The sequence below is a fragment of the Eubalaena glacialis genome, chromosome 3 (assembly GCF_028564815.1).
Source record: "Eubalaena glacialis isolate mEubGla1 chromosome 3, mEubGla1.1.hap2.+ XY, whole genome shotgun sequence".
In the NCBI taxonomy this organism is placed as follows: Eukaryota; Metazoa; Chordata; class Mammalia; order Artiodactyla; family Balaenidae; genus Eubalaena; species Eubalaena glacialis.
Genome location: NC_083718.1, coordinates 43,536,041 through 43,550,720, shown reverse-complemented (window position 1 = coordinate 43,550,720; position 14,680 = coordinate 43,536,041).

Here is a 14,680-nt window from a genome sequence, read left to right as displayed (position 1 = left end):
AAAGCTCCTTGGCACAGGGCTTGAGGATTGTAAAACCTGAGCAGTCAACAACCCCTGGGAGAGGGGAGCCCATGCCAGCCTACCGCTGGAGAGTTCATTTGGTCGTGGTTGGTGGGCCAGTGTTGTCCCTCAGGTGTTTTCACTTTGATGAAATTTCCCTGCTGGAGTGAGCCCAGCCCATTTGCTGGGCTCTGGGGCAAAGTGGCCATTACTTCCGCATCCCTTCTGCATAAAAGAAGCAAAGAATTGGCCTTAGCAAATCTCAGTTAACTTTTCATTCTCTGTAGGATGAAGACAGGTCTCTAGATAATGGAAGTTTCATGGCCACTTTTGCTTCTAAAATCTGTATAGCCGAAAAGTCATCTGGGTCACACCTTGACCCGCCATTGCTACCTCTGGTCAGAAACTTGGGAAAACCAGCCAGATGCACTGTGTCTATGAAAAACAAAGTCACCATAGCAACCTGGTCATCCTGGAGTGGAAAACGATGTTTAAACATGGCTCTGACAGGAGGAAGGGCAGAATCTACAAAGAAAAAGAATGGTGGCTCCTGGAAGAGACAGGAACATGTGCTAGTGGCTCCAGAGTTTCTACCCAGGAACCTTGATGGTTGAAAGTGAGCTTGAGAACCCGCTTGCCATGTTTGCATAGGACTTTATCTGAACTGGGAAAACATCAGCTATTCATACGAAAGAAGGAGGTGAATGTGTGTGGGCATGGGGTGCTGGTGGAGGTGAAGAGGGGGTGGCTAAAGCCCTCAACCCTGCTCTGGAAATCAGCATTAGGCATGGGTAAAGATTCATCCTGTATGGGCTTCCCTGGTGGCGCAGTGGTTGAGAGTCTGCCTGCCAATGCAGGGGACACGGGTTCGAGCCCTGGTCTGGGAGGATCCCACATGCCGCGGAGCAACTGGGCCCGTGAGCCACAGCTACTGAGCCTGCGCGTCTGGAGCCTGTGCTCCGCAACAAGAGAGACCGCGATAGTGAGAGGCCTGCGCACCGCAATGAAGAGTGGCCCCCGCTTGCCACAACTGGAGAAAGCCCTCGCGCAGAAACGAAGACCCAACACAGCCATAAATTAATTAATTAATTAATTTTTTTTAAAAGTAGGAAATTAAAAAAAAAAAAAAGATTCATCCTATATATACATGAAAGAAGCATTTAAACATGCAATGAGAGTCAGGGAACTTGGCCTCTGGGACCAGCTTTGCCACAAACTGACTAGGGCAAGTCATTTTCTAATCTAGGCTGTAGTCAGGGCTCTGCTGGCTGCCCATGGCGCTCCAGGAGGTTCTGAGGACAGATGTAGGACAGGTGTGATGTGTAGGACAACCAAATAAACCTTGCCAAACCAACATCAAGTAAAGGCCACTGCTCACCTGGTTTACCTGGTCAGGTCACCTGACCTTGATTTCATTGGCCTGGCAGAATCCACCCAGCCCAAATACCCAGAGGAGTTATACACCTGGGGAATGTATGTAGACGACAAAAGGAAGAGGTGAGAATAACTAAATCTGTGTGACTGAAAGAAAACTGCATTGTTTAATCATAAATTTACCCAACCAACCATGGATGAGATATGATAGGACATGACATATGATATGGGTTGATAGATGATATAATGATATGATGTGTTGGCTTCCAATTTCCTTCTGACCAGAAACCTGGAAAAGCCCCTTAATCATGACTGAGAGATGGGTAGAGAGGTATAGGATTATACATGGAAAAAGAACAGAGGTCGGGGTCACCCCAAAATGTCTGGCATCCCAAATCTGCCACTTACCAGTTGTGCAATTCAAGGCACATTGCTGGAGATCGCTGGGTCTCAATTCCTTCATTTTTTAAATTGGAGAAAACACAACTACCTCATAGAGTTGTTGTGAGGATTAAATGTCAACACAGATATAAAGTATGTAGGAAGTACTAGATGCCCAGTACCAGCAGCTACTTGCTTGATTCTTGTTTGTAATACATTCTTCTTCCTCTTGCATGTTCCCAGTTCTCTCAGTCCTCTCCTGCTGTCCATGTCTCATGTCAAACTGGGCAGGAGTGTTCTTTTAAAAATTTAAGGTGCCTAAATAAGTATGGAGAAAATTCCACTGTTAGACACTTGTCCCAACTCTTGGACAGAGTCCCAACAGAGGCCTAAGTCACCATCCCCAGTCTTTGCCTGCAGTGATGGGACAGTGGTACATGGCCACAGGGCCCCAGCTGAGGGAGGGGTCGAGCAAAGCCAGAGGGGTTGGATGGAGATAAGCAAGGGTCAGCTGCCTGGATTAGGGATAACTCCTCATGTTGCTTCCAAGCCTGAGATACCATGATTTTTAAATCTTTCTTTATCTACTTCATTAATCCATATAGACCAGCTGACTCAACCAAGGTCGCGTACTAAGCAATGGCCGGGCTGGGGTTAATAGCTCTGGCCTTTGAGCCATTATCATAGAACTGGCAGAGACCTTGAGCCCATCCCAGTGGAAATTTCAGGGCTGTTCATGGAGCGTTCGATGGGCCAACAGCATACCATGTTGATTTTTTAAATATTCCCTGATAATTTTCACATCAAATAGTTTCTGCTATGTTAATTCATTTTTAAAAATATTTTTTTGGCATCTGTGGGCAACACAGAGTGCCCATTAAGTTCTCATTGAAGGTATTTATTTCCTTCTCTAATGACATTGCCTAACTGGAAATCAGGAGTGGGAGGCTCTGGGCAGGACATCCTGGCTTTTGCCTTAGCTGGATGCCAGTCTGTGTTCAATCTCCAGGCCACCTGCCAGACAGCCTTGTGATTGGACTGGAGAGTAGGAAATAGTGTAAAAGTGAAGCAGGCAGAGGCCACAGGCAAGAGTAGCTTGAGACAGCAAATAACACAATGGTAAGATGAGCAGGAACGGGATCAGATCTTCCCATGAACACATGGAGGTGTGGAAAGGTGAGCAACCAGAGGGGAGCAGCACCATGGAGACAGGAGGACTGGGTGTGGGCGTGAAGCAAAGAAGGGCAGCGGGAAGCTCCTTAGGGTTCGCCCAGTGACATTTGGCTTAGGGTTGAGTTATGGAAGCAGAACCACTATGAGTATTATGGAATAAGGAATGTATTAATACTATAAGAATTAGATCATGCACGATTGTGGGAGGAGCTGGGCAAGTAAAGAACTGAAAGTTCTTGAAGGATCACCGAAAAGTCATTCACCAGCCGTGGTGCAGGTGAACAAAGCAGAGCTTACAGGAAGGAGCAAGGGAGGTCTGGCTGCTGGACTGGGGCCACCAAGGGGCTGGTGTGGGATCTTTGGAAGGACGTTGGCTCTTTGTAGCTACTGCCTCTGTGAGTTTGCAGCAAAGCATCTCATGGTGTATGGGGGCGTCACTGTTGGTCAGCAGGGCCGGCAGTCACAGAGCAGCGGGGAAGAGCAGGGACACACACGAGCCTGGCTGCCTCTCGGTGTGCCCCTCCCCAGCTCCAGCCAACAGTGGCCTTCAGAGCATGACGGCTGATGTTTCACTGCCACCACCCACAGCACATGCAACTTCACTTTTGGCCAACTTCTCACAGAGAAGGGGGTGCTGGGAAATATTACACCATTGAAAGCAAGGTGACCGACCACTGAACCTTCCAACGCTGATCTAGGAGAGACAAGAACACACTCAGCTCACCGATACACAGAGCCTCACATTTTTGAAGTTTCAGAAAGTGTATGGTAGAGAGGAAAGCTGTCAGAGTATTTCTGTTCATCAAGACACTGGGTTGCAAGTGACAGAAATTCTAAAACAAACTGGCCTAAGTGAAAAAGAGGCTTTGAGGCTTTGGGGGGTGGAAATCTTGGGGTAGCTCAAAGAATCCAAAGAATTCTTTGGATTAAGAATTAATCAGAGGGGGACTTCCCTGGTGGCGCAGTGGCTAAGACTCCGCCTGCCAATGCAGGGGACACGGGTTCGAGCCCTGGTCCGGGAAGATCCCACATGCCGTGGAGCAACTAAGCCCGTGTGCCACAACTACCGAGCCTGCGCTCTAGAGCTCGCGAGCCACAACTACTGAGCCCGTGAGCCACAACTACTGAGCCCGTGTGCAACAACTACTGAAGCCCGCACGCCTAGAGCCCGTGCTCCACAACAAGAGAAGCCACTGCAATGAGAAGCCTGTGCACCGCAACGAAGAGTAGCCCCCGCTCGCTGCAACTAGAGAAAGCCCGCGTGCAGCAACGAAGACCCAATGCAGCCAAAAATAAATAAATAAATAAATTTATTTTTTAAGGAAGAGTTAATCAGAGGGAACTTAACACCATACAACATACTCTCTTTCCTTGTTTCCATGTCTGTCTCTCACAGCCTCACTTCTGGATGGTGGCCTCATCCTCCCATCCTTCTCATGTGGCAGCTCTGGTGTCACAGTTATGTAGCAACTTGACCAGAAAGAAGAGTTTCCCCACCAGCTTCATTTAGAAAATTCCCTGATTTTTGGGGGGGAGGGAGGGAGTTGGTCCTTAGATGAATCCTCAGACCAATTGCTGTGGCCGGATGAGTGGGCTGTTGTTATGGTTAAGCTGGGGTCACATGTCCACCCCTGTGGCCCCAGAGGAACAGTCCAGGGCACTTTGATCAGCGGCCCGGAACCGTATGGGGGGGAGAAAGAAGCGGTTCCCCCAAGGAAAGAGGCTCTGTCCCCCGAAGAGGGGAAGGAGGTGCTGGGCAGACAGAAGTAACAGTGTCTACCTTGGTGTCTCAGGGGCTGAATGAAATGCTCTTCAAATTTATGCTTCTCATTCCTACCCATTTTCTTTAATGTTAAGGCCACTGCAGCAAGTTTCTGATTACATTCCACTGGTACTCCGAGGAGAACTGCTATAAGGAGGGAAGTACTACCTTGTAAAGTGTGATGAGCAGGTAATAATAATCATCTCAGAGACCTAGAGATTGAGCAGTTTGCTCAAGGCCACTCAGTTATTTAAAAAGGAGAACTAGGACTCTGACAGATATACCCAAGCAGTACATTAGCAGTCGGGTTTATAGAGCACCTTGTGGAGCTTTGGACTACTGTGAATCCATTTTCCAGAGCCTAATCAGATTGTTTTCCTGGACCTGAAAGAACAGACTGGGGCCAGAGAGATTACTCAGTGGTCAAAGGATAAAAGACATGACTTAGAATCTGACTTCAGCACAGAGACACGTGGAGATGATTCATGGTGTGTGTGTGTAGACTGCAAGGTAAAAGAAATGTCACTGAAGTAATATACATCTTTTCTAGAAGGAAAGGAACCTGAGATCAGCATTTTGAGTGCCCTGAAAAAGGCAGATAATTAGTTATCAACTCTAAACAGAGTTTAAAATGTGCAGATAATCTAAGACTTCTTTTTAGCTAACAGTGTAATTTATTTCTCCTCTCCTGTTTGTCTTTTATACTTTGTCAGTGGTTTCCTCACTTGACTGTGCATCAAAATCACCTGTGGAGCTTAAATAAAAAGAAGACATACAGATGGCCAAGGGGCACATGAAAAGATGCTCAACATCACTAATAGAGAAATGCAAATCAAAACTACAATGAGGTATCACCTCACACCGGTCAGAGTGGCCATCATCAAAAAATCTACAAACAGTAAATGCTGGAGAGGGTGCGGAGAAAAGGGAACCCTTTTGCACTGTTGGTGGGAATGTAAATTGATACAGCTACTATGGAGAACAGTATGGAGGTTCCTTAAAAAACTAAAAATAGAACTACCGTATGACCCAGCAATCCCACTACTGGGCATATACCCTGCGAAAATCATAATTCAAAAGGACGCATGTACCCCAATGTTCGTTGCAGCACTATTTACAATAGCCAGGACATGAGAACAACCTAAATGTCCAACGATAGGTGAATGGATAAAGAAGATGTTGTACGTATATACAATGGAATATTAGTCATAAAAAGGAATGAAATTGGGTCATTTGTAGAGATGTGGATGGACCTAGAGTCTATCATACAGAGTGAAGTAAACCAGAAAGAGAAAACCAAATATTGTATATTAATTCATATATGTGGAATCTAGAAAAATGGTACAGATGAACCTATTTGTAGGGCAGGAATAGAGATGTAGACGTAGAGAACGGACATGTGGACACGCGGGGGAAGGGGAGGGTGGGACGAATTGGGAGATTAGGTTTGACATAAATACGCTACCATGTGTAAAACAGATAGTGGGAACCTGCTGTATAGCACAGGGAGCTCAGCTCCGTGCTCTGTGATGACCTAGATGGGTGGGATGGAGGGGGGTGGGAGGGAGGGCCAAGAGGGAGGGGATATAGGTAGACATACAGCTGATTCACTTCACTGTAGAGCAGAAACTAGCACAACATTGTAAAGCAAGTTTACTCCAAAAAAAAAGAAAAGCTTCCCAGACACCAGGTCCCACCCTCATTCCCCCCGTCCCTGCTCGCCCACCATACCCCCTCCTCCAATTTCAAGCTCCATAGAGGATCCCAATGCACAGGAAGGATGGAGAACAACTCATGGTACAAAGGGCTCTCTCTCCCTCAGAGATCCTGCGTGCTTTTCCTTGCCCCACAGCTGTGGGAGCAAGGCCAGGCTGGAGAACCACGGATACAGCAGTTAAATGGTGTTTTTAAGGTCAGACAACTTGTAAGTTCTGGAACCAGGTGGCCTGGAACCTGGCTTATTCTGCTCGTGATCTAGTTAAAAAGGGCAGCGAGGGCTTGGTCTTGACCCCCAGTGGAGTAGTAGCGGGTAAAAGAGGCCTGACTAATAAGGATGTGTCTACTTCTATACACAATCGATCAGAGTAATACTCCTAGGTAGTATGCAGAAATTAGCACCTCTGACAGGCAGAGCCCTTCCTAAAATGTACCATTCATGGACTCCTTCCTCACTGAATGAAGGTGCCATTATTCCTGTTCTGGCAATTACTGCTGTGTGACCTTTGGAAAGCTGCTTGACTTCACTGTTTCTTGGTTTCCTCATCTATACAATGAGAGTGTTGGGCTTGGGTCCTTCTGCTCTTGTGCTAGATTGTTATATCTCTTCAGTGAAGAGCCCTTGGGCATGATGTGATTGCAGAGCTGAAAAGAGCTCTCTGTTTTCTTAATGTCCATTGGACAAAACTTTTTATGTTGCAATATGATACAAGAAAAAAGCATAAAATATGGTGATCCCTGGAAAAGATGTCTTATGACTCAGTCTCAGGCAAGTAAAAAATGAAAATGTTTGACAGCAAAGGGAGTAGGAAGTATGCAGAACAGAAGGCAGGGAGGCTGCAAATCCATGAAGAGGAATGGGGATGGAGCTGAAGAGTGCCCTCAGGGGCTGGAGTTGACAAGAGAGGGGTGGCAGCAGCAAATGTAGCTGATTTATTCCAGTTTTGCCTGAGGAATGTCAGTCCTTGATGGATTATTGGATGAACATTTGAAATCTAATCCCTTACTTCTGCCTCAGCCCTTCTGGAAGGGCTTAAGATTGTTTCCCCTACATTTTCCACTGCAAGCCCAGTAAACATAAAATAGACATTAGTGTCCTGAATGAATTTATGTTGTTATACATAACAACATTTATGTTATACATAAATGTTCAACATTTATGTTGGTCCTTGCCCAGCCTGGCTACTAGAGCTGGGAGGAGAAACTCAGAAACTAAGAGGGGAATTCAAAGAGAGACACAAACTCATGAGAATGACATCAGGAAGGTTAAATCCCCTACAAAGAAGGACCTTGCCAACCATGATCAGGGCAAAAAAAAGACCTATTGGGTCATGTTCAGAGCAAGAAGATGGGCTAGTCCTATAGCATGGGAAGTACCACATTACTGACAAATGACAAATAGACAGAGGAGACATTCAGCTCCTAAGTGCTTTCTCTCCTTCCACTACTGGAGATCCAGGAAAGTCACTGAATACCCAGGCTGAGCTCAGGGCCTGGCACGTAGTAGGGGTACAGTAAAAGTTTGTTCCATGAATGAAGAATGCATGGGAGGCGGATGACAAGGAGAATGCTTTTCTTGAGCTGAACGGAGAGCCCAGGATGTTTGAAAAGGTCTTGAGAGTCTGTGCTGTCACTTCAATCCAAATCAGGAGCAGAAGGTCACTGTGGTAATCAGTTCCTTAGGAAGCTGATGGAGATGGAGACTGTGGGCAGGAAGTTTACTGAGTGCCCTTGGCAGCCATGCCTATGGGTGACTGAAGGGAGTAGGAATGGCAGAGGGATGAATTGAACTGTGATGCAGATGTAACAAAGGTCTCAGGTCAACCCTATGGGATGGTTCTTCAGAACTGGCTCACCTTGAGGCTAGGGGGCTGGGTCTTCATACTTCCTCATCAACTAGCCACTGGATACAGGCTATGCTTCTGGGGGATATATGGTCTTGGGTCACCTGTGAACTATCAGCCATCCCAACAGTTGAGGGAATGAGTGACTCAGTCTTGAAGAACGTATGTGTGGGCACACCACAGCATCCACTGTGAAAATTAATCCAATCTCCTCATTTTATAGATAAAAACAGTCCAGAGATGAAATCATATATCTGGTTAACAGCAGAGCCAGGACACCTCTCAAAGGACTACCAGAAAATTCCCACAGACTTAGTGTACATGAAATTTGGTATGGGATTTGACAGAGCTATCAATGTGGATGAGGAGAAATGGAGATTAAATCAATGGTTCCCAAACCTAGCTGTCATCAGAATGATATAGAGGACATTAGAATGCAGATTCCTGGGCCCCATTTTCAGAGATTCTGTTACTGGAGGGTCTGGGGCAAAGCCTAAGAATCTGTATTTTAACAAGTGCCTATACAATTTCTATGTGGCCTATCTCCCAGCCTGTGCTCGGGAACCAGTGGCTAAGATAATAGAACCCTGGGCAGATTCCAGTTTCTTGAACAATCTGTACTTAAAGAGTATTGCTAAATGATGGCCCTCTGGATGGACATCTCAGGTGGGTTCAAGGGGGTTCACTCCTGAACTCTGTTCTACTCAACAAATTTTATCAACAGCTTGACGACTTTAACACGCTATATATCCAATGAAGAGAATTTCAAAACTAGAAGAGATTGCTAATACTTTGGATAATTGACTCAATGTTTCAACAGATTTCAACATGTGGCCCTTAATTATGACTTTGTAGATTGATATTTATTGACCTTGAAATTTGTTCGTGTATCTTAAATGAGAGGAAGCAGCAGAGAGGCAGTGGGATATGGTGGTTTAGAGCACAGACTCTGGACTGTATGGATTGAAATCCCAGAACCATCACTCACTGTGTGGCCCTGAGCAAGTTTCTTATTCCCCTGTGTCTCAGTTTCCTCATCTGTGAAATGGGGACAATAATATATATATTCATAGTACTTACTTCATAAGGTTATTGTGAGGATCTGTGAGTTAATATGTATAAAGAATTTATAACTGTGCCCGGCACATAGAAAACACTGTATTACCATTTGCTGTGATTATGTGTCATTTTTTCAGCTATCTATTGCTGTTGTAACAAACTACCCCAAAACTTAGTGGTTTCAAATGACAATTTATGACTTTTTATGATCCTGTGGATTATTTTGTATCACTTGGTCCTGACTGGGACTCTGGGATAACTGGAAGGTCCAAAAGGACCTCATTTACACAGTTGATCATTGATACCGGCTGCCAGCTGGGAGGGAGCTCCGTGTGTTCTCAGACACCGGCTTCAGTTCTCCAGGGGGCTGTTATGCTTCCTCATATGATGGTTGGCCTCCAAGAAGAGTCTTCCAAGAGCTGAAGGCAGAAGCCGAGATCTCCTTAGGCCCAGCCTTGGAAATTACCCTGTGTTACTTCCACTACATACTATTGGTTAAAACCAACCACAGGCCCAGCCCAGAAGCAGGGGAGAGGAAATAGATGCCACCTTTCAACGAGGAGAGTAGCAAAGAATTAGCAGCCATCTTTAATCTGCCACAGAAGTTTAATCCCACTTTTGTAAAACTAAGTGTGTGTGTGTGTGTCTGTGTGTGTTATACATAGAAAATGATGTCTAGAAGAGTATATACCAAAATGTAAACAATAGTTATCTTTAAAGGGAAGCATTACAATATAGTGGTTATTCCCTTCATGTTTTGCTTTTTTGTTTCCCTGAATTTTCCATGATGATGTATATTACATTTATTTTTTAAAAAGTAATTTCCATTTTTTGAAAAAATGTATGATGAATTTAAAACTAATATGAGCCAAAATTATGATGGTTCTCCAACCGAAAGAAAAGCTAGCTCAAAATTACACAGTATTAAAAAAATCACAGTAGCTAGATAGAGAACAAAGGTCCCAATCCCACTCCCCTCAGCCATCAGACCACACTGAGTGTTATGGGCTGGGTTCTGAACCCTAAGAAAGGAAAACAAAGAGAAACACAGCATATCAAGGTGCCAAAGGGTTGACAAAGTGTCTGTAAACCATTTCTTGTGGAGAAGGACTTAAGGACACTTGGGTGGAAGAGAAGAGGCTCAGAGGGGACGCGAGAGAGTGAACCGGGCCCTCATTCTGTGTGCGAGGAAGGCTGCCGTGGGGAAGAAGTGTTACCGCTCAGGGTTCTTGGCCTCCTTAATAGAAATTTGATCAGAGGCCGAACAAGAAATCCAGGCAAGGTTTTACTGGGGTCCCTGCTGCAGCAGGGGTGAGCGAGAACAAGTAACAGGTTCCCTTGCTAGCTTGCTCCCCAAGGCGGGGCGAGCTGGTTCCTTACATGGGGGTGAGGGTAGGGGTGTATCCAGGGGTCGGGCCGGAAGGGTGGCTTAGGTTTGCCCACCCCTTTGTGGCGTTATGTGCAGGGGGCATGAGCAGTACCCTGCTTTTCCTCCCGACCCCCTGTTTTTGCTCCTGGCTCTTCAGAAGTGGCAGTTGGTCTTTTTGGTCTTTTTGTATCTTTTGGCCAGAATTTGCCCCAACTGTGCATGCACAGCAGTTATTTTTAGTCCCTTACAGTTTCTTTGTATTTTGTAGCTCAAGGAGACTTTTGTCCAGGTGCAAGCACTGCAGCACTGTAGCAAAGGGTCCCAGGTCCCAGGCCTGTCTCAGAGGCATTAGTTCTGGTCCTACAGAATTGGGAACATTTAATGGAATTGACACAGAGGTATATTTGAGATTCTTCATACAAAGGAGAACTCCCTAAACTGTAAAAGATAAAGCTGGAGTGAGATTTCTAGGATGGTAACAAGTGGAGACCAGATGCCCATGTCTCAGGGCAGGAATCCTGCCTTGCACAGGTGCCTGACCTAGACCTACCAGGCCCCTTCCAAATCCCAGGTTCTGTGCCTGTAGGCCTACAGGAAAGTGGAAATAAAACACACGACATTTAAACCTTACCCTGCCTAAAGGCAGTGGCCTGAATTAAATGAGTTCTTGAGATTCATTTTACGGGTCTATAAATGGATATTGCCCTTGACGTGAAAACACGATGAATCAACAAATGTTATCAAGTGAACACTAGATGCATGGCAATGTCCTGGGTACTCAGATGTGGTCTCTCAGCCCACAGGTCTAAAGTTTAATAAAGAAGAAAGACATATAATCACCGTATAAACTTAACACTCCTAAGGACAGCCATTACCTGCAGGGGTGGCAAGGGCCCAAAGAGTAAATGATTGATTCGTAATAGCAAAGAAAGCTTGGGGGCAAGTGGGAATGGGAGCTTTAGGTTGTAACTGTGAGATGAGAGATGAGAGGGATGGGGCTGAGGCAAAGGAAGAGGGGCCTTGCCCTGCATATTTATGTTAATGTGAACGTCTTTGGTAGAGGAAAGAAGGCTGCATGCCAGCCTCCTGGATTGCGTTTTCCTAAAAATAGATCACATTCTCTCTTTATTGACTCATAATAATTATAATCACCTCCATTTACCAAGGACATGCTGTATGGTAATTGCTTTACATATGTTAACTCATCAAATCTGTTTGATGACCAAGTAAGGCGTGACTATTATCTTCAGGGTCTAGAGTCCCTGAAGAACTATGGTTGACCTCCTTTGGGGTGCCTGCCCAACTCACAAGAACCCTTGCCCCTTGCCCACAGAGCTAGCTCCCGGCAGATATCTGTTCAGCATGAACCCTGCACTCCTGGCCTCAGCTGAGTCAGAGCCCTCCCCCAGGCATCTGGAACTGTGTCCAAAGAGAAACACGGGGTTTCCCTGGGGTAGGACCTGTAAGATGGAAGCAAGGACACTGTGGGTGGCCATATTCGGCTATGCTGAGACAGACAGACAGACAGAGGAAGCAGTTGCCCAGAAAGAAGCAGAGACAGGGAGAATGGTTCCTGGTGGGCAGCCACCCACCAGTTCTGGTCTTCCCCGGGACCTGGATGCCTTCCTGCCCTCTGGTGTTAAGAGACAGCCCTATATCTTTATGTTAAATTGACCTTTTCCACTTATTCTAGCTTGAGTGTCTATTACAGCTAATAAGTTCTTACTAATACAAGTGTTTTGTCCATCTGTTAAATAAGGAGCCAGGCTTCCAGGAATTCCCAGGTGGTCCAGTGGTTAGGGCTCTGTGCTTCCACTGCAGGGGGCACGGGTTCGATCCCTGGTCGGGGAACTAAGGTCCCACAAGCCATGAGGTGGTGTGGCCAAAAAAAAAAAAAAAAGGAGCCAGGCTTCCAGCTTAGTTTTGTCTACCTCCAGAGTCCCAACCATGGGGACCTCCAGCTCCTTTGTGTTTGCTCCAGAGTGGCTATTTTAGGGTAACATTTCCTAAAAGGAGGCTTACTGGGACAACTGGCTCTTTGCTTCATCAGGGTGGCTCCTGTGCCAGTTAGGTGTCAGCAGTATGACAACCAGCTGCCCTGATGAGGGCAGGGGGTTCCCAGCAGCAGTCCAACTCGTTCATAAGGTTCAATAGTTCCCCAGCATCACATTCTCCCCTGGAACATGCACCTTTCTGATATCGTTGTTGCATCCCAGGTGTCAATGGCCAAACAAAAAGTTGCTTTGGGAGCTTGGCTTTCTAAGATTATAGCAGCTGCCCTGGCACCGCAACCCCTGAGCCTGCTCTCTACATGCTGCTGCATCCTCACTTGTCACAGCTGTCACCCTGGCCACCCCTTCTCGAAAGCCTCCTCTTGACCTCTGCCCACAGACTCCCCAGATGGTTAGAATCAACCTGACCCTTGTACCCGTGTCTACAAAAGCTCTGATGACATATCTGTACTTTCATTTACTTAACTTCCTGCCTCCCGCTTCTAGCTGTGTGGGCAGGGTCTGTGTCCTATTTGTTTTTGTGTCTCTAGTCCCTATCGCAATGGATGGCACAGAGTTGGTATTGAGTAAATGTTTGTGGAGTGAATGACTGAATAAGTGAATCATTAAACAAACGCATTTCTTTCACTGTCTCTTTACTCTGACATACTGACTATGCTATGTTTTATTTCACGAATAATGTTTCTTTTAGGACCATTCTGTCTTCCCCGTTTTTTCCTTGTCCACCTGAAGGACTGTAAAGCAAAGGCCTTCCTCCCGCTTTCCTTCTCATAACTAGCACAAGGGTTTGCAAATAGCTGATGTGTCAATTCATGGTGTGTGTGTGTGTGTGTTGTATTTGTTTTACAGAGCTCAGAATAATAATCGTAGTGCTTATTCTCTCACGGGAATTTCTTAGATGGCGATGTCTTTTTTTTTTTAATTAATTAATTTTTGGCTGTGTTGGGTCTTTGTTGCTGCTCGTGGGCTTTCTCTGGTTGCGGCGAGCGGGGGCTACACTTTCGTTGCGGTGCGCGGGCTTCTCACTGCAGTGGCTTCTCTCATTGCGGAGCACGGGCTCCAGTAGTTGCAGCACGCGGGCTCCAGTAGTTGCAGCACGCGGGCTCAGTACTTGTGGCTCGCGGGCTCTAGAGCACAGGCTCAGTAGTTGTGGCGCACGGGCTTAGTTGCTCCACGGCATGTGGAATCTTCCTGGACCAGGGCTCAAACCCATGTCGCCTGCATTGGCAGGCAGATTCTTAATCACTGTGATGGCGGTGTCTTTACTGTCCTGTCCTTTTCCCTCCTTTCTGTGTGGCCGGCCACCTCCTGACAGTGGACATAGTCCAACACAGGGCTTTAGAGTCAACATGAGTGAACTTTGGCCGAGGCAACCCAGGCAGGACTTTACTCAAATATCTAGAAATAGAAGCATCTGTTTAACTATCCTGCTGAAACTTAGGAAAATCTATGACATCACATTCCTGCACTTTCCAACTTGCCTAAACGGAGCAAACAAGAACCCGAGTGGCCACTGGGAGATCACACTGTTCCCACCAGTCAGGCAGCAGGTGCACACAGCGCGGTGGGTGAACTCCCCCTGGGCCACATACACCCTGCCTTTGCCCCCAGCTGCTGCAACCCTTACTTGCCTTTCCACTACAAGGCAGAGAGAGTGGCTTAACAAGATGGGATTGGAGCAGATAGTCAATGAGGCTAGAGAGGAGAGAGATGAGAAGAGGCTTGCCAGCCAGGAGAGGTCTTGATGAGTGAGAAGTGGCTGTTCGTGTGTTCTGTTGGCCGCCACTGCCTCATGGTGTTCAGGGTACCGCTCCCCAGGGGGCAACCCCAGGTGCTACTTTGGTGCTGCTGCCTTTGTTCTCTGAGTCTCTGGGCTCTCTGGGCTGCATCAACTCCCTCCACTATCCTGTATCGCATCATCTTTTCTTAGGTAAACCAGGGACAGCCCCTGGAGATAAATCCTCTGAAAGGGAACTCACAAGGCATGGGA